This window comes from Passer domesticus, chromosome 1 (genome assembly GCF_036417665.1).
Source record: "Passer domesticus isolate bPasDom1 chromosome 1, bPasDom1.hap1, whole genome shotgun sequence".
Taxonomy (NCBI): Eukaryota; Metazoa; Chordata; class Aves; order Passeriformes; family Passeridae; genus Passer; species Passer domesticus.
This window is the reverse complement of record NC_087474.1, coordinates 17198427-17224424: the sequence shown is the minus strand read 5'-3', so window position 1 is coordinate 17224424 and position 25998 is coordinate 17198427. Positions and strand designations below refer to the sequence as shown.

Here is a 25998-nt window from a genome sequence, read left to right as displayed (position 1 = left end):
TTAAGGTCTCATTTAATGAATTTTTGAAGCAATTTCAGAGTTTCCATTATATTCAGAAAATGATGCCAATTTTCCTGTATTATTACCTTTTTTTGGATATAGAAAATAATGCTCAGGGAAGCATATAATACTTTATTTTTCATACATTGAAATGCATAATTTAATATATTTTTTCTGTTAGTGTTCTGAGTTCACCTAGTACTTAATCTGCAAGTATTCCTTTAAGAATATCTGGATCTGGATGCCACCGTAATGAGCTGCTGTCACTCATTCTTTCTCTTGTTACAGCATGGCTAACATCAACATTGCAAGACATTACATCTGTTCTTTAAATATGTTTATTCAGATGTGTCTATTTTCTTTTTTCCTTTGGAAGTGTTGGAAGCTAAATATATTCCTTATTATTATAATTTCTAAAGAAATGCAGTTGCTTTTAATAAGTCAAAGAAACCTGTTGTCTTTTCATCACTTCCCTAAGTTCTCCTCTCCTCTCCTCTCCTCTCCTCTCCTCTCCTCTCCTCTCCTCTCCTCTCCTCTCCTCTCCTCTCCTCTCCTCTCCTCTCCTCTCCTCTCCTCTCCTCTCCTCTCCTCTCCTCTCCTCTCCTCTCCTCTCCTCTCCTCTCCTCTCCTCTCCTCTCCTCTCCTCTCCTCTCCTCTCCTCTCCTCTCCTCTCCTCTCCTCTCCTCTCCTCTCCTCTCCTCTCCTCTCCTCTCCTCTCCTCTCAGGTTGTATTTCTCTAAAAGCTTTGCTTTTATGCTTAGAAGCACATTGATACTAAAACCTATTGAATAGCAAAGGACAGGGAGAGTTTAATTTCAATAGATGGTGTTTTTTTCAACTCAGAAGACTTCATCTGAACTAGTAATCTGGACTCCTTTCTAAGCACTGAAGAACTAATTATAATTACAGCAAGACAGTTGGACCATGCCTGGAAAGTTTGTTTCCTCTCAGTGGAATACGCAAGGAGGTTAGGATGACTTGGTCTGACAGAGACCTCTTGCTGTTCCCACCCAAAGTTAGATGAAGCTCTGCCAAAGCCCTGTATATGAGCTATAAAAGAGCCACTGGAAACTGTCAGTTCTGGCTATGAAGAAAGATCAGTCTGCTTAAAAAAACCAAACCACAATGAACAACACGTGGGGAAAGATTTGTTTCTGATGAAGCAACCTAGAAAGAGTAACACTATTAGGCATCTGGCCTTTGGCTCCTATTACAGGGAACAGTAAGGACAGGTCAATGATACAAACAAGAGAAATTGATTTCTTCACAGGAAGTGAACTGGCTGTGTTTTTAATTACTTCTGTTCCAAATGCTTCTATTTTATGACTTTGAAAATGTGTACTTTATTTTCATACTTCAGTGGGTGATCACGTACCTTTTTAGATGGGTAACCAGAGTGTTATCTAGAGTGTTTTTTCAATGGTGAAAAATCCCCCAGACCTCACAGCATTTTGGAGAACCTAGAGTTTAATCAGTATTTTGGGTCATATAAGCATTATATGGAATAGTCTCTATTGGTACAGAACTTCTAGGGCATCACCCCAACCCAATTTGCATGATTATACTGGAATGCAGCTGCTCTTATGTAGCCACCCTCAATCTTCCTGTATCTAAGTCTACCTCAAAGGTGCAGTAGCTGCCTCAACTAACCAGATACAATTTGAGAGAAAGAAGCCCCAGAGTAAAGAGAAGAAGCTCAGAAGTCATCGTGACTTGGAATGTTATTTATAGGACTGAGTGGAGATTTTCTGAACATACGGTTTTGTCATTAAATATTTATTTAATTAAAGAAAAAATATTTGCAGGCATGTTTGCACCACTTTTGTAATGGTTAGACTGCCAGCCTCCCACTTGCCTCTTGATTGTTCTGTTGGGTTTTTTTGGTTCATACTTTCCTATTCCACTGTGCTTTTCTGGCTCATTATCTTTGTCCACTGGTGGGATACATGCCTGGAAAATTGTACAAGAACAGGGCAAGCTTGCAGTCACTCTACAATTTCCCTAGTAAAATATTCTCAGCTCTCAGTACTGCATGTGTTCTTAAGCCCCAACTGCATGTGCTTTGTTATTTATTGTATCAATGTATTTAGTGTACCAGTGGATTTCACATAGGGCAGGATTAGTTTCAAGTTCAGCTTCACCTCTTCCAAAGTATAGCTCAACATAAAGAAAGTTCAGCTTTGTCTCTGAGTCCTTAGGTTGCAAAGATGTTCTTGTGAAGTCTTGGCAATTCTGGAAGCTGTCAGACACGTGACTACCCTAAGGAAGGTGGAATTTGCACATTTTTTAGTTTCACATTGTAAATTTCTCTACTGAACATGAGCAATCTGTGAGTTTATAAGAATATACAAATCTTATAAGAAGGGAAAATTGACTGTCTGAATTTTTTTCCCATGGAAAATGGACCTTTTCAGCCACAAATGCTGGGGATGTGCAAAGCTACAAGTAACACAAGAGAAAAAAATCTATAACAGGAAAAAAATATCTACAACAGAAAGTATCAGCTGACCCTGACAACTGTGCTGATCTCTGCCCTGCCTCCCAGTCATCTGCTGACCTGTAGGGCACAACACTCTTAGCACAGTGAATTAGGTATTTGAAATGTTGTTTACCCATTTGCTACAGACAAAACCAACATTGTACCACCATACCAGGTACACATACTACCCTGCTTCCTTCTCTTAACACTGTAAATGTTGGATATATGCAACAGCTTGACTTTCCTTGCCATCCCCCGTGATCTCTGCTCTTTGTGCCCATGTCACTCAAAGCTCAGGAATTATGCAAGTCTCGTTCATTGGAGACTTCAAGCTCTTACTCTAAGATCATCTTCAGTTTGAGATGTGGGAGGCACACTCAAGTCTTAAATCTGGTCATAGCAGTTTTTCTGTCTTGGCCACTTCAGTTGATGTTTCATGCATGGGAGGCTGCATCTCACTCTGTATTTCTACAAAGTATCGTTTGCTGAGCCTGGGGCTAATATGAAATCAGCCTTGAAAGCAAGGAGGAGCAGGCTCAGCAATCCTCATCTCCATCAGGAGACACTTCATGTACTGCCAGTGTAGACCAGAGAGGTAGACAAGGACAGGGACCGCTGGTGTTGATGCTGATGTCATGAAGCAGCATAATATTCAGGAAAAGTATCACAGATAATAACTGATACATTTTTGGTGTGTGTGGGGGAGTTTCAATAATGGTTTTTATCACAGCTTTTGCAATCTGTTCTTCAAATAGAATTTTGAAGAGCTATTTTTGGGCACCACAATATCAAGCTGTTAGAGTGTCCAAAGGAGAGCCATGGTGAAGGGTCTGTAGGGGAAGCCTTATAAGGAGTGCCTGAGGTTACCTGGTCTGTTCAGCCTGGAGGAGAATGAGGGGAGACCTCCCTGTGGTCTTCAACATCCTCACAAGGAAAAGAGGAGGGGCAGACACTGATCTCTTCACTCTTGTGACCAGTGACAGCGCCTGAGGGAGTGGCCTAAAGCTGAGTGAAGGGAGGTTTAGGTTGGATAGCTGGAAAAGTTCTTCACCCAGAGGGTGGCTGAGCACTGGAACAGCTGCCCAGAGAAGTGTTCACAGCAGCAGCCTGACAGAGTTCAAGAAGTCTTTGGACAATGCTGTCAGGAACATGGTGTGATTCTTGGAGTGCCCTGCACAGGGCCAGCAGCTGGACTCAATAATCCTAATGGGTCTCTTCCAACTCAGCATATTCATATCATCACTATGATTCCATGTTCTCATCCCTCACATCCCTGCAATATCTTAATCTTTTTGTAAAGCCTTATAATTTCAACAAGGTCTACTTCCACAAGTATACCCCTTATTGCTCTTTATTGCAACATGTCTATCAAAGCCAGAACATAGAACACTGCACTTGCTTTTAGCCTTCCTCCTATATACACAATTGCATGTAGAGGAACAATCATCTAAGGACACAATGGATTTTTGTTTACTTCTATGGAAGCCTGTACAGCTAGCTAGTAAACAGAAAACTTTAAGCTATATTAATGTCTCTGACAGTCTTCAGGATGTATGGTTATTACAATAGAAAATCAAAATATACTGATACTGCTACTGAATTAGTACCAGTTTGAAATACTGTTTGTAGTCCATTGTCTAATAATATTTTATTTGGCTAAAAAAAAAAATAAAATAAAACCACACCAAAGACTAAGCCAAATTCACCCAATACCTCAGTGGGTCTCAACTTCACACTTATAAACACTGGTGTTCTACTGAGGTAGCATATGGCCCATACCTTTAATCTTGATTGATATTAGCAGTTAGCTAATATAATGAAATATAACTCCATATGAAAAGATTTTGCTTACATTAATTTAAATATGTTAACTAAAGAGAAAGACAAATGGTGATGCAAGTAAGTTAGCAGAATTTGGTAAAAATATGAAGCAGAACATTTGTTCCTTAGATTTGGACAGTGATAGCTTACCACATTTATGAATAATTCCTTACATTTTTTATCATTTTCTGCCCCAGCAGCTAAATTAGTTTTACAACTATTAATTGAATTGTCTAACTTCACTCTGCACTGGGTGATAGAATGGATTATTAACTCCACTTTATAGATAAGGTAACTGAGACAGGGAGAGGAAATGATTAACTGGAGATCACACAGGGAATCAGAGAGAGATAAATCCCAGATCTCTCCATCCAATGCATTAAGCGCTGAACATTGCTACTTCTCCTCACAAACAGCCATCAGAAATGAGACACATTTCAAAGAGAAACAATTAAAGCAACATTTCATCAAAGATAAAAGCTTCTGAAATTCATCCTACGCTGGTGATCCCAAACGTTGTTCTCTTTTGTCTCTGTCACATTGTTTTAAGTGCAGATTATCCCTCCTTTCTTGCTTCCTGCACCATTAAATAGGCCAGGATGTGCAGCACATGCATTTCCATCTCTCCTGTAGCCCCCTGAAAATATCTGCCCTACCTACATACACACACTGCTGTGTATGCACATAAACACCATTTCTATTGTACAAAATTGATCATTCCTTAGCACTCCGGTACCTGAAGCACGTCTGCCTCTCCAAAGATGTATTCAAAAAGACAGTTCCATACAGATGTAGGACATTTTTTTTTATTAAGAAGTTAATGGGAAACTTTAAAAGCAAATTGTGCCAGGTTCAATTCTCTGAGAGGATGAGGAGTGAGGGGTAACAAACAAACAAACAAACAAACAAACAAACAAACAACAACAATATACCAAACAGATATTTGCTTGGCCTGGCTTCACTCACGCTCTGGGTGACCAGGAGAGCTCTGGAATATTCAGCTTGTACAGCATTTGACAGTTTCAGCTATCACTTCTCTGAATAAGGTTCTTGATTAAACTAATTAAAGTGGTGTTTGTTAGCTGACAGCCATTAATAAGCAAGCTGGTTAAACACTTGACATAATGTATCAATCAACAGATTAGAATTTTCTTTGTTTTACTATAAGCCTGCAAGTCTTTGTTATAATTACCTTAGTACTTAGATCTAATCCTGAAATTCCAAAAATCAACAGATATGTTGCCATTAATTTACACAGGAAAACCAGTTTGATCTCTATTAAAAACTATTTATTAAAGCACTGTATGTAAGCAAATCAGGTGTCTATATGATTATGGTTTTGAAGAACTTTAGTTTCTGGCTTTAGCACTTCTATGCATACTTTTGTCCCAAATTAATACTTGTACAAAAATTCTTTGCTCTATTTCTAACAGAGTGAATGCTGTCTAATGATTTTCGTTTAATGGATCAGGTCTACGCCACTAGAGAAAAAAACAAAATTATTAAATAGCAAACATTAGGCAGGTGTGTAGATTCAAGCAAAACAAAATACTTTAAGAGATTAACTATTCAAAACATCTTGTTTTAGCTACAGTATTTTTGAAAACCATTCTTAAGTTTTGATGGGCAAGTTTGTAAAATAAAGAGTTTCCAAATAGCAGCATGGATCAAAAATCATTGTATTTTTACAAAAAAGTTTAATGATTGCCAATTTAGTGTGGAAAAAGCCTTCCAAAATGTTCAAAGTTAAATAAAAGTATTTTTGTCTGGATTGGTTTCATGGGAATCACTGGGAATATGATCTTATGAACAACTTGCTTAGTACTTGAAGATTAAGTTCAAAACCTATCTGAAAATCAATAAAATGCAGTTAGATAAAATTAGAACTACTTACTAATTATTACTGACACTAAAACAGTTGTCTTTACCTATCACTTTCCATAATTATAAATAGTTTTATGCTAGATTGTCCAGATGTCTCATACAAGGCCCAGAACATGAACACATTCTAATTTACCTGACATTACTTAGCTAAAAAGTATAATGCATTAAATGTTAATGTTGGGTCTAGACACTTTTAAAAAAACCTTTCTTTTGCTTGTGAGGTGAATATTGTGGCTATTGACTTATAATTATTCTTGGTACCAGATATATTTTGTTGGAACAAACTATAGTGTGTAAAGAATGATAAATGAACACTTTAAAAAAAGCCAAAGTGAGTGTGGTTTATAATAAGACATTTTCAGGCTATCTAAGAAAAAGAATTTGTAATTAAAAACTTTTATCTTCTTCATAACAACTATAATAGTCCTTAAACACAAAGCCACCTGTTTATGCTTCAGCTGTAAGCCATTACACACCTGTGATCTCCCACCAGCAGCTGAAGAACTTTCATAGTGAATCTTTACCTAATGGCAACTGTGTTTTCAAAAAAAAAAAACCAAAAAACCCAAACAATAAAAGCAGCCAAGCAACCAATCAAACAAAAGAAATCCCTGTATTCAAAATTCTGGAATCAAGCACTGCCCCTGTTCTTTCAGGCTAGAAGGGGCTCAGAAGTCCAGGAAGTTCTTCCACCAGTGTTATTTTAGAGAGGAAAAAATTCATGGTGTATGATCTCATTAAATGCCTAGGGCTGTGTCAAGGCACTGGATTGTCACGTCTGCACACAGATTAATTTTCAAACCCATCTCCAGAAATCCTTCTCATCCTTGCCTTCCAAGTCCCAGTGCAGAAACTTGGTCTGCTTCAGTTCCATTTTAGATGCCAAGAAGAATTGAATGTTCTGCCACAAAATCCAGGCTAGAACTGTATCTCTATTAGTGCTGTGTTTTGAGGCAAGGCAATTCCTGCACACTGCTGCAGTCCACAGAACAGTGTTTATGCTAAATGGGTTTCCTTTCAGGGATGTCATACCTGGTGATGGTGCTCCATATGGCCACCAGTTTCACTTCAGCCCCGCTGGGGACACATGAGACTAACAGTTCTTGCTGCTCCAGAGCACCATGACATTGCAGTGAGCCAGTTCCACCAAAAGTGTGTTTTTGAAGCAGATCTCCTGGCTTCCCCACTCTGATTTGCACTGCACACAAGAGTCTCAGACAGCCTAAACTGGATTCCTTGTAGGTGAAACTAAACTAGGAAATGTACCTCAGTTTCACCTAGGGCACTGCAGCTATTAATGGACATTCAGTGTATAAGATCAGATGAGATACAATTTGAAATACACTCTCTGAAACACATAGAGTGTGGTCCTCCCCACCAGCTACTTCCCTCTGCAGGCCCGCTTTTCTCACAACACACAATCTGCTAACTTAGACACAGCCTCAGGGAGTTTCAGATCGCATCTGTGGTCATGATGACTGTGGGGATTTGGCAGTCCAACTTCAAACTGCTGCACAGTAAAACCCCTGGACTGCATAAAACATAAATGTACAGACCTCAGAACTGTTCAGCTCAATAACTCTTCCTTTTATTGCACCAAATTACTCACTAATGTGGACATAGTAGAGAACTCTTTGCCATTAGACAGTAGCCTCTGTCATGCCAACCAGAGGACAGGTATTTTAGATCGGTGAATAAATATATGCTGTGTTATCACAATTTTTACACCTGAACACTTCTGCTCATCTCTCTGTTGCTTTAGCAGACAGTAGGGGTGCAAGCAGGGAGAGGTGGGAGACCTGCCATCATAGAGACCTTGAAATGGGTTGAGGACATCGGTTTTCATATCTCTGCTTAGTTAAGACTAAAATTCCATCATGCAGCTTTTACTGATGGTTTATTTAAATCCTGCAAATGCAGTTTTATTTTATTAATGTACTGTATATCAGATTAAATTTTGGTTTTTTTTTTTTTTAGCTTGGCATATCACCTAGAATTAAAAGTAAAGTCACTGAAATATAAATAAATACATAAGTGAACTCAAATCCACGATAATTCTGCCGGTCTAATTCTGATTTTATGCTAGCATTAATCAGAACTAAAACAACTGGAAAAAAAATACCCAGTGATATATTTCCAGAGCTGGTACTAGTGCACCTCACAAAATCAGAAGGTTGCCACCTAGCAGCACAGCAACTTCTGCTGTTGTAGATTACAAACACTAAACTAAGAAGGAAATCATGATGGAGCCTAAAATTAATCTGATGCAAAGCCCAAGAGAGATCCTCCATGATACTTGTCAAAAAGGAACACAAAAGATTCAACCAAGTATTACTGGCCAAGAATTAAAAAGTGGAAATGAAGGTTTCCCCATACCTCTGGCTTCTGCCTTGTGATTTCAGTCTGCAATAGAATTTCAGTCTGCAGACAAAGACCAAGGCTGCTTTAGATTAAGTTACATCAGGGATCTGCACCATCTGTTTTGTATTGAAAAAGAGCAATATTTTAAGGCACGTTTATTTCAATATACTAAGCATCTTAAGAGCTCACATAGTCTTTTAAAATATATATTGAAATTAAAGTCCAACAGTGGAAACTGAGGATCCTCAGCATCTTTCAAGAGACATTCAACAATTTCACAATAGCACTGTAAATGGAAAACAGGCCTAATATATATGATTCTTGCCTGAATCCTGTAAAAATAAACACCATTAGTTATACTGTGCTACTTACATATTTTACATTCATATCCTCATATCTGGAGAATAATCTCCAGTCATAATATTTACAGATAAAGTTGTTATACCATTTTATGGAGAATTTTATAAAACAAAATATTTGTTTCCTTTTAGTCATGGACGGACTGATTGAATTTTCATACACTAGACTTTAGATAAGCTGGATTTAAAATACATATGGCTTTTTATTTTTTCACTGGATAGAAAATCCACTGTTTTTGTTGGTTTGTATAACTTATTATTCAGACTACATAATGTCCTTGCATTGTATGTCTTGGTGAATTTCCTAATTTCAGGTTTTGTTAGCAAAAAACCAATTGATGAACCACCACATATTATCCTTAGCACTGCAGTTACAGTTTCCTTTAGACAATTTAGGCAACTCACCCATGCTAGGACAACTCTCAGTTGTCTTTTTAAATGAGTTATCCAACATCATGATAGATATAAAAGGGCCCTAATGGGATCTGGGTTTTTTTAATGGTTCTCAGAAACGAGGGTTACAAAGATGGCTTCTCTGCAGCTTGCCTGTTTCCAGGCTCTGGCTGTGGGTGCAGCAGCAGTGCTGCCACAGAGCTGCACGAGCAGCAGCACGGCCTCCTGGCTCACAGAACAGAGCAGGCCCCTCTGTTTGACACTCATGTCCAATTCTGGCAACCACTGTACAAGAACCATACAGGCATACTGGACCAAGTCCTGCAGACAGACACCAAGATGTTTAAGGGACCAGAAATACACAAGAAACTGAGGTATCTGGGCTTGTTCAGTCTGGAGGAGAGATGACTAAGTGGGAATCCAGTTTCTGCTTTCAACTGCCTATCTGGGTTTACAGGAAAGATGAAACCAGACTCTTCTCAGAGCTGCACACAGAAAAGACAACAGTCAGGTTGAAATAAAGGGAATTCTGAGTGGATACAGAAAAAAAATCCTCCGTGAGAGTACTAAGGGACAGGAACAGGTTGCCCAGAAAGAGCAGGAATCCATCCTTGAAGATACTCAGACTTCAGCAGGACTACCCACAGCAACCTAAAAGCCAATTCTGCTTTGAGCAAGGGGCTGTATGTGGTGACCTCCAATAGTCCTTTCCAACTAAATTCTAAGCCTATGTGCATGCCTTGCTACTCCTACCACAGTAATACTTCTCATATCTAGCTTCTATATCTGCATCTATACACTAAATCTGTCATCTAGATCCTCATAATCCTCCATCCTGATTAATTCAAAACTGCTGCTTTCAGGCCATCTGTTATACATATTCCTTCCTGCCGCCTCCCCCCCACACTCCACTGAGTATAGACAAGACACAGTGGTTATGGTATTCCCTGACCACAGTTCTGACATTACTGCATTTTTGTGTCTCATCACGGCATTGCTTATCTCTCCCCCACAGCACAGCAGATTTGCTTGCCCATTTGTCAGATTCTGCCACTAGGTTCTGCCTGTGCAGGCAGATCTGCATGGCAAATCGTAGGCCATGACCAGTCCACTGAACTGGTGCATGAATGCCTCCCAGCCTTGCACATTCTTCTGCACAGAGCTCAATTTTTGTGATTTTTTGAAGAAGCTGAGGCATAACTGGAACGGTTGCAGTGTTTGTCAGTAGCTTTCTTTAAAATGATGTGATACAGATTAGAAGATTAAGGAATATACAGAATATGCTATGTCAGAAATTACATTCAATTAAACGATTACATGGGTCTAGGTAACAATATAAATAATCCCAACAGTTTTTCAAAGTATATGAGTTCCCACAGATAAGGGACCTTTTTGGAAAGAGTCTAGGTAACAACAATAAAAATACTGCAAAGGCTCTTAATCAATCTAAGTTCATTTTCAGTCCAGTATTTTTAGGCATTTTGATGGTTGTGTTTTTGGAGAAGACTGCAGGATGTTGTACTCTATATAAATGCATAATTCTGCAAAATAAAGTCCATCACAAAGGTCTTATTCACATATTTGCACACAGGCACCTGGTGATCTCTGAGATGTCCCAGTTCCTTGCAAACCCACCATGGCCTCTGTCTGGACACTACAGAGAGAGAACTAATCACACACAACATTTGGCAGCTACCTGAGGATTCCTGAGATCCTCTGAGATGTCTGAAAAGATATGGAGTACCTTCAAATACAGGCAACTAAATGGGAGGCCCTAGTCCCCAGTTTGTATGTAACTTGTAAAATAATAGAATAACAAAGGAAACAATTCAACAAAATACCCTGAAATTAATAAAAGAAAATTGTAAGGATTCCAATGGGGAAAAAAAAAATCACCATCAGGTATTCAGTTTCAAATGTTGTGTGTATCAGTACTTGGCATCTGGTATGAAAAGTGCTTTCAGTGCTGGTGAGTCTGGTCCCTGCCATCACTGGCACAACCTTATAATCCCTTCCAGACCCAAGAGTTTTATCCTTGAGCACATATCACCTGCTCTACCAACTAACAGCCAAACCTGGTAATCAGTTATAATTCCTAGATATATGTGAACAAATATGTGTTATATTTTCCTGGAAAGATCTACATTTTGTTTGTTTCTCACTCTTTCCATGCTTTTGGAGTGTGTTTAGACCATGATTTTAAAGAACTGTCCAGCTGGTTATCAAGCTGCAAATTATGGAATACTTGTCTCCAACTATCTGACTACAATGTTCTTAGAGAAAGTGGAAGTACTTTCTAGACAACAACCCTGTATTTTTAATGTCTTTTGGATAAAAACGACAAGTAATGATATCTCCTTTTGTACTGCCTCTGTCCATTTTGCACAGACAATCAGCTGGCTAAAAACTGGTGTTTGGTTTATGTTACTCCATATAAAAAGAGAAGAAATAAAGTCAGGACAGATCAACACAGAAAAACAAAATCCTAATTTTCAAAGTGGTCTGACAAACAACAGCTGCAGTAAGGGAAGATAAGTAATAACTAATAAATTAGGATTTTTCTGAACTCTCTACCTAATAGGAAGTTAGAAACGTTTGTGGCAGGACCTCAAACTACACAGTCAACAAAGGTCAAACCCACTGACTGGAATTGAGATGTGGATTTGATTCTCTTCACAAAAGAAGGGAGTGCTGCTAACTTTCCATATTTTTGGTCATTTTTTTGCTTGAAACTCTTCACTGGAAAGTTCAAAAGTTCAAAATAATGTAGGGGAGGAGGACTAAAAACCTAGTGTTTCAAAAAAATGAAGGTAGTGTTAATCAAAACTATAGAAAGCCTTGTCCATCAGACCACTATGAGCTCCTAGACTGTAAATAACTGCATACCTCTGTGAATATAACTACGGGGAAAATCATTAATAATACTGTTTACATTGGTCAAAATATTTGCATATTAAATCCACCAAAATACCCCCAAATGCATCCACACAATCATTATTCAGCACAATATATTAACTACAGACTGAACTTGACAGCTATGGACTGCTTCATAAAAGCATTCTGACATAAAGTGTAACCTCTCATTTTACTTATAGTAAAGGATTCTTTTCTGGATTTAGGTGACTTGTTATAAGTCTCTATCATTTTTGGGTTATTCTTGCCATATTCTCTCCTTCCTTAGCAGAGAAATTAAAAATATCTGATGGTGCTCATTTTCTTGCTGTATGTTGCTTCTGGCATAATAAGCACAATGTGGTTACAGCCTTCTATCTCTTTTATCCAAAAGATGTGAGTGAATGTATAAGATGCTAGTCTGTGATAATCACATCTATTGCATAACTGAATTTAGACTTTACACCTGCCAAGTATTTCACACAGCTTGCAGGGCTCCCATAGCTGGCTCCTGCCTGGCCTTCTGTTGCAGCTGGGGATCCAACACACACATGTATTCAGCACTTACACAGATCCTTTGATTTGGTACATGAGATCACGGAGCAGGAATGAAGCTGTCACAAGCCAATGCCATCTTAATGGAGCCCTCTGCTCACAGAGGTCCTGCTAGGGGATGTGCTGTGCTGCCCAGTTTCCCAGCTGCATGTTAGCACATCACTCAGTGCTCCCTCTGTCCCCTGGCCTCGCACAGCATTCTCACAGGTACTGAAATAAACAGGGCGGAAAGCACCGATATCTGATACCACGCAAGGCACAGAACTTGCAGTTTATTATTAAGCAGACAGTGCAATAAATCCGTCTGTATTATATTTAGTAATGGTATCATTTGTGTCATTCAGAAAAGTGATCTGGATAGTTTTGTAAAACCCCATGGCTTTGAATAAATCACTTCCAGAATGAAGTATTTGACTGATGAGACACTAACTGTCCTACAGCGAGAAAATTATTCAGGCTGGGAAGATGACAGGTTCAGAGCCCGAAAAACAATACGCCATAGAGAGGCTGGAAAGAACAACATGTACAAAAGACCAAAGGGCAATTGTCACTATCCCTGAGTAATGACCATAACAACAGGTGCTAAAACATACAATACAACTATATAGTACTAGCCAATTTCTAAACTGGCAGAAAGCTGAATAGCCAAGTGAAACCCTTTTATAAGCAAGAGAGTCTCATTAGCACAATGAAAGGGACAAATAAAAATTACTAGGTTTTGTTTGCAATACCCATTACAGTTGCCTGCAATGTGAAAGAACTTCTTGTTTTCTACTTATATTTGATCACCCTATGCCATAGCTAATATAATGGTTGCCAAGTGGAAAATAAGTAGAATCTGTTGTTAAAATTGTCTATGGCCTTGCAATGGTTATATTTTTTCCCCATCTTTCTTTCCAATGAGATCTCTGTCTTACCAAATACCATATATAACTATTCCAATTTTCCTTCTCAAAGATGTTTATCCTTTCCTATCTAGCCTGCTCGTCATATCTTATTATAATTTACAGAAATCTCAAATACACTGTTCTGATAAACCTGTCAGAATAATAACAGAAACACACATAGTTAATCATTGTGATAGCGTTTTCATATTATTCTGGGAAAGACAGAACTGAATATTATGAATAATGCTAAATATAATTATATGAATATATAAATCCTTACCAGTGGTTTCAATTTTCTAATAAACTTGAAATTTTATCAGATACTAATTGCTAATAAGCATGATTCATTATGACTTACTATGCACAGATTTACTATTCGTGACAGTGAAGTAAGACAGCAGACATGGGCAAGGAGTATTCCTGAAAAATTTTTAAAAAGTTGTAGCTATCTATAAATCTGCCTAATATAAAATATTTGTTCTAAAGAATGCCAGTATATCTCTGTTGGTCTTCAGTAACTACGTCACTCTCAGCCTTTTTTTTAATACAGCACGCAACCAGGCTGAGGTAGCTAGAGATAAGGATTGGCATCAAGCTGTCATTTGGGGAAATATTGCATCTAGATTCTTCAGGTCCAGTCAGGGAGACCTGAAGGGAGATTTATCTTCTCCCATAAATTGCTAATGACTTCAACATTGAATTCATGAGCTCAGAGAACAGAAAATATAAACCCCAGAGAATGGCTTTTTTTGTTTGAAAGGCACATTAGCTGTAATCCTAAGCATATGACCCTGCCCCCTGCACAAATATAGGAAAATCCAACAGAACAAGCAAAACCATTCTTTGATTCATTTCTCTGACTGTTCATGCTCCAGCTTTGTCATCAAGCATTCCATTTCAGCCTCCTCTGTGCACCTTGCATGTCTTCTCATTTCTCTGTTTTTCACGGCAGCTCTTTTTGCTGCTACTACCTCCTAAGTCACACACAAATAGATTTAGTCATGAACATTTAATGGCAAAAGCCTTTGAAAATGATAGAACTAATTTTTATTTGTCTAGTTGATAGCTTGCAGCACCAAACAAAACAGAATCATTAAACGGTTCAATGGACTAAGATCAAAGAGAGACACCTGTAAGCAAAATCCTCTATTATCCTTTCACTGTCAAAAGTAATTGTTGCTAATTGAACAAGTTTGTTTAATTGTAATATAGCTCAAGAGACCGTATCCTGAGCTGCTGGAAATAGATCTGGTTCTGCTGAAGTCAGCTCTGCTAATCTATAGCAACTGAGGAACTGTCACAAGGAAACAGTTAACCCATTGCTTAACTACATGGGCTGCATGACCAGCTTTTGCAACCAAAAATGTCTCAAAAGTTGGGCTGAACAATATAGTCACATTAATCTTTGCCTAATATGATGTGGGAAGCTATTAAATACACACTTTGGTATCAGTAGACTAGAAAATGTCCAACAGAATTTTATGAAGGCCAAATTTAAAATATGCCAGCAAGTCTGCAGGCAGACACCAGCCATCATTTTGTAAATGCTTTTAAAATCTGATTTCCCTTTGCAAGCAAGCAAGCTTCTCTCCTACCTGCTCAGCTTAATACACCACGACAATAAACCAGTAAGTGATGAAAAACAGTGCTAGCGTACACATTTAAATGTTTAGAAAGCAAATAATCATAAATCCAGTGCATTTTCAAATCAGTCATCTTTATAAAAAGAGCTAAAAAAAAAAAAAAAAAAGGAATGCTTCTGAGTACCCTGGTTTGAGTGTGCTCAGCTTCATGTGTCTATGTGTCAGGAACTGAAACCCATGAACTCTCTGGCTTGCATCCTTCCCCTTCTCACTCCTCCTTTAATTCTGCAAGACAGAATGTGAATGGTGAAAAGAACAAGATCCTGAGGTACCACAAAGATAGACCTTGTTCCATCTGGGTACAGTCATTTGTGTATCTCACTAATCATAAGGCAGGCAACAAAACACAATTATATACCTAAAAGCTTTCTTCATTACCATTACCCTCCACATTGGAAACCATATCCTCAAGCCTTAACTTTCCAAGTTCTTTGGAAAATTTCTGCTCTGCTCTATAAATGAGCCATGTAAGGCAACTGACTTTGAAGTACTGCTGTTCTGGACAACAGTGATTTTGCAAAACCACAGAACATTCAGTCCTAGTCCAATTTAAGCATAGCAAAAGGTGCATTAGTATGTATCTACTCTGAAGTTGGGAATGGGCAAGTACAAAAACTGCAATTCTTCTCGAGTCAAAGGGAGTGCCAGATCCAACGACACCTAATTGAACACAGGAAAAGCAGAAAACAAAGGAGGGCTGTGTTGCAAGAAATGTTAGCTAGCATCTTATTCTATAACCTAAACAAAATGCAGCTCTGAAATAATTCTGTGCAGAAATCCTACCAAAAGTCCTGAACGTACCCTGACAAACATGTCAAATGACTGGGCTGATGACCAATCTCTTAACATCCAGAAATATGGAGCATTTTGCCATGTTGACATTATGCCAAGGTAATTTTCAACACAAATAATGCCAAACCAAGAACTGGATAGTAATCAACACAGGAAATGTGTGAAATTCAAAATAATTTCAAGTAAAAACAAGAGTCATTTATTTCCATGAAGTTCAAGGTCACTGAATAAAGCATAGCTTATCTTGCTTTTTGTGCTCCTCTTCCACTTTGTTTAGCATTTTTAGGAGCAAAAATATAAGAAGAGCTCGGCTGATAGATCTAGATCCATATCTAGATCTAATTGAAAATGTGAATGACACCATTCTAACAGTAAGGCCAGCAGGCTTCAGAGGCAGCAGTGCTGGCTCCTTCCAAGTTACCCATTCGTTAAGCAGTTGGCCAGCAAGATACTGGGCTCTCATACTGGTGGGAGTCTGGCAAAAACACTCCAAAACAAGCATTTGTAGGGTGTGGGAACAAATAGGTGCACTGAATGTTACAGAAGTTCCACTGATTGGCTGTGATGGGAAAAGGGAAGAGAGCAGCTTGAAGATATTTAGATGTCCCTAAATACAGGTATCTGACCTTTTGCAATAGTAACAGGCTATTGACATACTCTCATAACTTAACATCAGAAAGGACAACAGAGAGACCTATCATATCCTAGGTAAAAGTGAAGAATGTAATAAATAATGATTAAAAGTAATATATAGATGGACAACTTAAAATATTTTAAATAAAATCTGGTTATTTTTGAACCCATTTTCTAGACATGAAGGGAATTCCCAGTTTAAAAAAAAAACAACACAACGGGACTGTCTTCCAGAACTAGTATATTCTCAGGAAAACTTATTTTATGATTCATGTACATAACCTCAAGCTTTAAAATGTTTGTTTCTTTTTTGTTTTCCAAATTAAAAAAAGACCAAACCCATACAGGGGATTTTTTCCCTCTCAGCTGCAGTGATATTTTGCTTTAAAATTAAAAGTTGCACAGTAAGAAAAAGTGAAATGCAACTGTAATTGTGTACTCTGTTCTGTTTTTGAGTTGAGAGAGTTATGTAAATTACAGAGTAGATTAATGAAGAGGAACTGAAGAAAAGTGAAAAAATTGCTCAATTTCCCCTATGAATCTGAAAGAAACATAGGGAGAAAAAGGAAAGGACCAAACCCTCAAATTCTGAGAATTATATATATATAATTAAAAGAGCAAAGACTTTGATAAAGAATAGCTTTCATTTTGGATGCTGCAGTATTGAATCAACTTAAAAATATTCATTAAACTATCTTCTATATTTTGTGACTCTAGCCTTCAAATGCAAGATAAGAACAGAAAACGACACAGCCTTGCAGAAACACAGCCTTTGGCAAGGCTTCAGAGGATCGGTGCTACTACAAGAATGGAAACCATGGAGCACAATTTGTCCTGAGGACACTACAGAATATTTCACCTTTGAAGAATGAAGCTGTACATTGAAATTTGGGCAAGTAAAGTCTTAGGTTTTTCAAACACAATCTGTGTATTTCTTCATTGGCACAGGAGATTGCGGTCTCAGAGAACACCCGATATCAAACAACCTGTCCAGGATGACACTTAACAGTATCCCTGAGAACTGATTCAGTTTAGCCTTTAAAAGTATCTATGTCTTGAGAAAACAAGGTTTAAAATATATTTGTTAAGAGTTGTGAAAATATTTAGGCAGAATTATCTGATCTGTGTTAGATATAACGTCAAAAATTTCTTCCATTTCTTCCATTCCTTCAGTCATTCCTTGCAGTCATCCTCCAACATCTCTGACAATATCTATAGTTTTCAAACAGCACTTTGGATAAAAACCATACTTGTATATATTCATTTATATTAGCTTACAGTGGTCACTCCTAATCTACTTTTACAAAAAAGTGTGATAGTCACGGTGACTGTCATTTTCTTGGGACACATATGCCCTAAGGAATAAGTGTGCCACATATTGATTTCCCAGATACCACTCAAGCATCTCCTTCCTGATTTCGTAATGTTTATGTGCTGCAGCAACAATTTTTGAGGACTGTAATGAATTTCATCTCAAAACACTGTGTATGATGAGAACTTCAGAAGTCCCCAGTTTCATAGGCAGAAATTCACCTACAGAAATACTAAAGTATTTGGTCATTTCTGTTAAATAACTAAATTGGTTTAATTTATGCAGTTTATTCAAGATTACACAGGAAGTTCTGTGGTCACAACTCCTGGCTTAAAATTTTCACTGCTGAACCACCTGTCCCTTTCTGAGAGTCTCTAGAAGTACACACATACATGTGCACTGATGTGACATACCATGACCAGCACTAGCTACGAGGTGTAGCTGCAGGTCGTCAGTTTCTAAACAATAGTGCTACCCTATTTGCTAAAAGTTTTAATTCATGAATTTAATTTTATTGCTTTATAGAAGGGAATACAACTACATTGGGGGAACATTTTTCAATACTCCCATACCATACACTTGTTCAGGCAGGGTGCCTATGAAAAATGAAGACTTACAAATCTCACTTGCAAATCGAAAGAAGGAAAGGCTTGTTCTCCGTTTTGATTTCTTTTTTTTTCCCTAGAGAAAGAGGTCCATTTACATTGATATTGAGTAATTTAATGTGTGAAGTAATACAGAAAACTGAAATGCCAAGATGATGTGTTGTAAATTCATCACTCCTTAAGCCAGCTGCTTCTTGTCAGAAAAGAAAAGTTCCTTTTAAGTGTCTTTTGAGACTGATATAAAACATGTTATATGACAAGACTGTTTGTACTGTATGTCATCAGGTATTTCTTAAATCATAAATTATGATTTTTTTTTTTTAATGGAAAAAAAGAATTATTTCATACAAGCATTGCAGCAAAGAGTAATTCTACTTCTGATGTTTCAGGAAATGAGAAATTACTCCCCCAGTGGCACTTCCAGTAAAAGCAGAAAGATAATTTCGAACACTTCAACATGCAAATTTCCAACACTAAAATTCAGCAAGTACTTTGATTTGGCAGTAGCTTATTCATGTAAATCCCTTTTGAAATTAAATATTTAAAATGTTTTAAAATGTTGTTCCCCAATATTCTTTCAAATATGTTTCTAATTCATACTTGAGTTGGCTTTTTTTTCAGAAGCTTTAAATTAATCAAACTGATTGGCCCTGTTCCTTCATAGGACCCAAATTCTGTAGTGGCTTTATCAAAAGTTTACTCACAAAATTTCATTAAAATGTGTAGTTAATGAAGCTTTTGTAGTTATAGAGTTTTTCACTCTATTAGGTATTGAGTCTCTAGGAAGTTCTTTTATGTCATAATCTCCTATCTTTAATACAATATGTATTATTTTAGTTAGTATATTTTTTGCATTAGAATAACTTATATTTCAATAAAATATTTGGTTCAAGAACTGTTTGGACAATGCTCTTAGGCCCATGCTGTTATTCCTGGGGCTGTCTTGTGCAGGGCCAAGAGTTGGACTCAGTGATCCTTGTGAGTCCCCTCCAACTCAGAATATTCTGTTTTTCTGTAGATTCTGTAATTTCTGACTCTTTGTCTGTTGTGAATTTTCAAGGGATTTTGTAGCTGTTCTCATTTGTTCTCTCCTTTTGCTTCCTTATTAGTAAGTTGTTACTCAATGACACATTCAGCAAATTATCACAAAATTCAATGTAAAGATATTTTTCCTGACATATTTGTATAATTTTGCCAAACCACAGGTAAAAATGCTGCAATTATATGTCTGTCACACAGTATTTGATTGCCACTTCTCATGGCAAACAGAGATGAAAAGAAAAACACCAAGTCATCATTCTGTCTTTGCAGGCTTGACTTTCTCCTGGTTGTCTGCTGTTGTCCATTTCCCTTTCTGCTTCATAAAACAGACTCACAAGCTTCACAAAATTTGTGAAAAATCCTGGCTACAAGTCTGCTGAGAGTACCTGTGCATTTCCTACCTGCAGAAGGCACTTTAGTCTTCAAGGACAACCGAGCCCATGGTTCCATGTGAGTGTATGGAAGTGCAGGGTGAACCTGATTACCACGTCCCTCCTCTTCCACATGGACTCTGCATCTGTATATCTTTTATGTGATCATTCATATGAAATAAGGAAAATATCTAACCAACTAGCAGTTGGCCAGAATTATGTTTGAAATAGCAATAAGAACGACCATTATTGATGCCAAGAAAAAGACAAGCTTTCCCAGTAATGGATATTGTGTTTGGCATAAGGAGATCCCAAGCAGCAACTAAGTAGAAGTGGGCTGCTTGATCAGTGCATCTCCACACCCACAGCAGGATGCAGGACAGAATTAGAAAAAGAGAAGTGAGAAAACAAATGGCTCAAGATAAAGACTGCGTAATAAATGAAGAAAAAGTTTTGAAAAACCCCAATGATCTGCAAAGACTTAGCACCTCCCACCAGCAGGTAAGTGCCCAGCCAGTCCCCAAGCAACAGCTGCTTTAGGAAGACCACCCTCCAGCTTTATTGCTGAGCCTGCTGTGATCGAGCATAAAATCACCCCTTGGTCAGTCGGGGTCAGCTCTCCCAGCTGTCTCCTTCCCAAACTCCTGCCCAGCCCCAGCCCGCCCCCTGGCAGGGCAGCACGAGAAACAGAGCTGGCCTTGACATTGTGCAAGCACTGCTTAGTGGGAGTGTTATTAGCACAGTTTTACTCACAAACCCACAACATGGCAACATACAAGCTGCTGTGAAGAAAAGTATCTGCAACCCAGCCACACCCAGCACAGAGTTAAACCCAAATTTTTGCCTTTACTACTTACATTCACTGCACCTACCTGTCACTGTGGTGCCTGACTGTTTAGAGAAAAGTCCATGAAGAAATTAGGGAAGCTGGTGACTTGCCTCTACCAAAAGTTTTTGCTCCCTTTCCTGCCAGGGTGAGACTCTTCTAACCACTGCAAACCTGAGACACATTGGTCAGGCTTTATGGAAAGTCAGCCAGTTTGTGAAAACAAAGCCTGATTTCTTCTGTCTCCAGATGTACCAGTCCATATAAATTTTTCTTGACTTGTCATGGCAGTTGCTTTCCAAGGAAGATGACTATAAATCTCCATAAATTTCCTATAGGGGTTATGATGTTGAAAGTGTAAGGAGATGCCTTTGCGTGTGTCTTGCCTATGGCTAAAAATGACCCACTGGCTCTTCTGTTATGATGGTACACATTTGTCATAGTGTGAGGCCGGGACACATTTCTGCCATGATCTCAATAGAATGATATAGCTTATAAAATAGAACTAAATTTATATTTGCAGTGTAACATTGTAAGAAATCTGGGGAGAAAGCAATGATATTTGTGATTAAAAAGAATCACAGGAGAGAGACGGTAGCAGCTGTAATTTCTTTACCTATTACTACCTGACTTTGAGACCCCCAAATGATTTTATTTGCCTGGTTTCTGTTACTCCTGCAGCTACTGATAGCAATTATCCCGCATTTCAAGTAGAAAATGTTATTTGCTTTCAGAATCCAGCTTAGGATTCCTTCCAGAACAGCCCTGCCTGGCAAAAGAGAACACTGGAATGAATTATTATTCTGGGACCGGCACAATTCTCCACACGGCAGCTCTTCCTGCATCACCAGCCCAGAGCTGAGCGATGCGGTCACTGCTCGGCCCCGCGGTGCCTCTGTGCTGATGCTCTGCCCACGGGCTCTCACAGAGGTTTGTGCTCTACCTCCTGGAGAGGTTTTGCCCATTTCTCCTGAAAACTGCTGGCTTCCACTTTTCTTTTTTCTTTTTTTTTAAATTTTTTTCCATGAATCCTCTGAAAAGAGTGAAACGGGGTAGAGAAAAATCATAAAAGTAAGGTGTGAACACAGCAACTTACAAATTTTAGACAGACTGCACACGTTGGTTAATTTTCAAAAATTGTGTCTTTGGGTGAGCCATTTCCTTTAGTCTGCAGAAATAACTGATTGCTTTTTCCATCACTACCCAGGGCCCATCAGCATTAACGACTTGAAGTTTCCCTCAAAGCAGCGTCACCAGCACTTCGGAGCCGGCATCAACTGTGAAGAAGCGGATTAAAGGCATGTGTCACGGCGAAACGCTTCCCCGAAGGCTTCTGGGAATCCACACGAAACGCTCGGAGCCGTTGCCCAGGGACAACCAGCGGAGCGGAGGAAGGAGGCGCGGGGGCGGCGGGCCCGGCTCCCTCAGGCCCGGCCTCCCTCAGGCGCGGCCGCCGCCGTCTCCCGGCAACGCCGGCCCAGCGGCGCGGCGCGATCGCCCCCGGGCGGCGCGGGGGCCGCGGGCGCTGCGCTCCGCTGGCCGCGGGGCACGGGCGGCCGTGAGGGCAGCTGGGCTCGGGGCAGGGAGCACAGATCGCCGGGTACGGCCCCCGGGTCGCGGCGGCGCCGGGGCAGCATCGGCGGTGTCGGGCGGGCGGTGCGTTACCGGCCGGAGCCCTCGGGCCGTGCCCCGGCTCCCGGTGGGTCTGGCTCCGCGGCTCTGGCCAGTGAACTGAGGGCCTCGTGTCTGTAGACCCTCAAAGTAAGCTAAAGTTTAAAAGTTGGGGATTTTTGGGGTTTATTTTTGGGGTTTTTGTTTTGTTTTGATTTTGGTTGTTTGTTGTTTGTTTGTTTTGTTTGGTTGTTTTTTTGTTTGTTTGTTTTTTTTGTTTTTTTTTTTTTTTGTGTGTGTGTGTTGGGTTTTGTTTTTTTGTTTGTTTGTTTGTTTGTACTTTTGTGATATCATCCTTCCAGGTACCAGAAGGCAACTTACAGAAAGGATGGAGTGAGACTATTCACGAGGGCAAGTAGTGACAGGATAAGGGGGAATGGGTTTGAATTGAAAGAGAGTAGGCTTAGATTAGATCTTGGGAAAAAAGTTTTGACCATGAGGGTGGTGAGGCACTGGAGCAGGTTGCCCAGGGAAGTTGAGGATGCCCCATCCCTGGAGGTGTTCAAGGCCAGGTTGGATGGGGCTCTGAAAAATCTGGTCTAGTGGAAAGTGTGCCCTGCCCACAGCAGTGGGGTTGGAACTAGACAACCATCAAGATTACCTTCCAACCATTATTCTAAGACTCAATAATTTTTAAAGGCATACATTGAAGTTTCCTCCAACCACAACCAAAAAGCTCACTAAAAAAAGACAGTCTGCATGATAAGGGCATCTACCCCTTTAAGAACAGCAGTGACAAGTGCAAAATTTATATTAAAATTGTGGTGTTTAATAACAGCTGAAGTGTATCAGTATGAACATAAATAAAATTTAAACCCAGACAAAGAATATCCTGTGCTGATGGGCTCCTCACACTATTTCATGGTAGAAACTGGGAGAAACTTAGGAACTGGTGTCAGCAATGGGTGGACACATTCAGCAGATAACTGTACCAGTATTTTTAGATGTGAATTGGGAAGCAAGAAACTGCAGTAAGGAAAGACCTGCCTTAAGGAAACTTAGGTGGTAGAGGAAAAAGAATTTTACTTAAAAATCTAGATAGATAATATGGAAAAAGAAAAATAACAGTTCACTTCAGGTAAGACATGGAATTTCTGTATGACAGTAACATGAAAGGTATAAAATCTAATATTCTATGGATTGGAGATGAGAATTAAAAAAAACCAAAACAGTTGGATACAGAAGCTTTCTCTAAAAGAATAGTAACAGGTGATTAGGCTATTAGAGGAAAACCTCACCTCATTTATTAATATTTCAAAGGTTTTGGGACTACTGTAGCAAAATATGGATCAGCTGGTAGAGAAGCATCATCTGTAGTACAGAACTATTTTAAAATATTTTTGGTTGTCTGAAATTATCATCTATATGAGATAGTTTGATACTTATGCAAGGTAAAGACATCTGCTTTCTATTGTTCATTGACAGTGTCAAGATCTCTTTCAAAATTACTGATGAAAGCAACGTTTCCTTTTTTAACTTCCTTTAATTTTTGTGATTTTTATTGTGTTGCCATCTTCTGATTATTTAATATTCCTCTAACACAATGAATGCCAACAGAGGTTTATATGTCCACTGCTGTCCTTAGGTTTGCAAATCTGCTACCTGCATCTTTGTCTTAAACTGCAACAAATGTCTTTTTTTTTTTTTTTTTTTTTACTGTAAACATAATAGAGCCTGGTAAATGAGCAGTTAAAATGAAACAATAGGACTACCCTTGCAGACATAACCATCAAAATCATGAACGTGATAGTAACACATCTGAGACGTTTCCCGTGTCGACAAAGAAGAATGAGTTCAGTTTTGTACAAGGCAGGAGAGGTTTCATCTGAGATGTTCAGCAGAGGTCATCCATGTTTTCAAAAGGACTTAAAAAACACTTATGAGGATGATCTTTCTAAAGCAAAAAGTCAGAAAAGGAAACAGCCAATACATTTCTTTGAAGATAAAATTATTAATGGAAGCAGTTTCCATATCCCTATATTCTTACCAGCTCTTGGAAAAGTAAGGGCTAAACTTAGAGTTTATCTCATTTCCTGGAGTTCTACTTATGTTACGGTGTTCTTTACTCATAATTCTTGTGTGTGTGTGTTTTGTGGTTGCTGTCTTTTTTTTTTTTTAATTGAGTCCCCTTTACAGCCTGCAGAAACTCTTTTGTTGTCTTTGCTATGTTGCATCACAGCCATTTTTCAGAGCCTATTTATACTGTTTAAAATAACTTCATTTTCTGAAAAATATTTCATACTCTTCAGCTGTATTTTAGTTAGCCAGATGGTGACATATGGCCATGTCTCTTCTTGCTCTTTTGCTTGTACATGAATAAACTACATATTTGCAGTGGTAAACTTTTTTACCAAGAAAGGAAAGAACATAGGATATCAGTATGTGCAGTGTGAGAAGTCCTTTGATTAAGGTTGCAGTTTTAAAATAGACAGAGACTAATATATATGTAATATACATATATATGAAAAATTTATTATAGACAATATTATATAATAATATGTATTATATGTGTATTAACAACTGAAATAGAGAGGAGGATAAACATTCTTTTTGTGTTTCATTTAGGATTTTTATTTGTTAAAAGCCTGAATAATTATAAAATTTCACTATAAGATATATTATAATGTTTTACAATTTTACTAAAACATTATTCAATTGATAACATGCTGCTGGAACATGATTTTTCTTTCAAAAGCAATCTGAACACTTCACTCAACTGCATGTATCTTCGGAGAGCTTGCAAGGCCCTTTTTTTGAGCATCTTTTTATGTAGATAAGTCTTTAAACATTCTGGTTGAATTTAGATACACGTTTCTTCAGTTATTTATATTAAAAGAGGCCCTGGGGAAAGATCTTGACTAATTAGAGAATTGGGCAATTACCAGACGTGAAATTTAACAAGGTCGAGTGTCAGGGACGGGACAGCCCTGGATGTATGCACAGGAAAGGGACCTGGGGGTCCTGGTCCATGGCAAGCTGAACCTGAGCCAGCAGTGCCCTGGCAGCCAGGAGGGCCAACCCTGTCCTGGGGGACGTCAGGCACAGCATGGCCAGCAGGGCAAGGGAGGGGATTGTCCTGCTCTGCTCTGAGCTGGGGCTGCCTCACCCCCAGTGCTGGGGACAGCTCTGGGTGCCACAATATAAAAAAGACATTAAACTGTTTGAGTGGCCAAAGGAGGGCCATGAGGGTGGTGAAAGTCTGGAGAGGAAGCCATGTGAGGATCAGCTGAGGTCACTCCTCTTGTTCAGCCTGGAGGAGACCAAGAGGAACCCCTCTCCCCCTGCCTTCACAGGGAGAAGTGGAAGGTCAGGCACTGATCTCTTCTGTGTGATGACCAGTAACATGACCTGAGGGAATGGCCTCAAGGTGTGTGAAGGGACATTTAGGTTGGATATTAGGAAAGATTTCTTCACCCAGGGGGTGGCTGAGCACTTGAACAGCTCCCCAGAGAAGTGGTCACAGCACCAAGCCT

The 25998-nt window shown here is 38.9% G+C and overlaps 2 protein-coding genes across 8 annotated transcripts in view; one reads left to right on the top strand and one right to left on the bottom strand.

The window, feature by feature from the left end:
* Positions 1–22201, bottom strand: part of PIP4K2A (phosphatidylinositol-5-phosphate 4-kinase type 2 alpha) — a 149048-nt gene extending 126847 nt beyond the window's left edge. The window contains exons 1-2 of one of the 2 annotated variants that reach the window (XM_064408214.1): positions 21951–22201; positions 20901–21028 (exon numbers count right to left, since the gene is read on the bottom strand). The gene's annotated coding sequence lies outside the window, so the exon portion shown is untranslated. The remainder of the gene's footprint in view (positions 1–20900; positions 21029–21950) is intronic. The other variant, XM_064408221.1, reaches the window with a different exon arrangement.
* Positions 22202–22429: 228 nt separating this feature from the next.
* ARMC3 (armadillo repeat containing 3) overlaps positions 22430–25998 on the top strand; it is a 63090-nt gene continuing 59521 nt past the window's right edge. For 2 of the 6 annotated variants that reach the window (XM_064408169.1, XM_064408152.1), the window contains exon 1: positions 22430–22615. The gene's annotated coding sequence lies outside the window, so the exon portion shown is untranslated. The remainder of the gene's footprint in view (positions 22616–25998) is intronic. The other 4 variants (XM_064408183.1, XM_064408177.1, XM_064408160.1 and 1 more) reach the window with 3 other exon arrangements.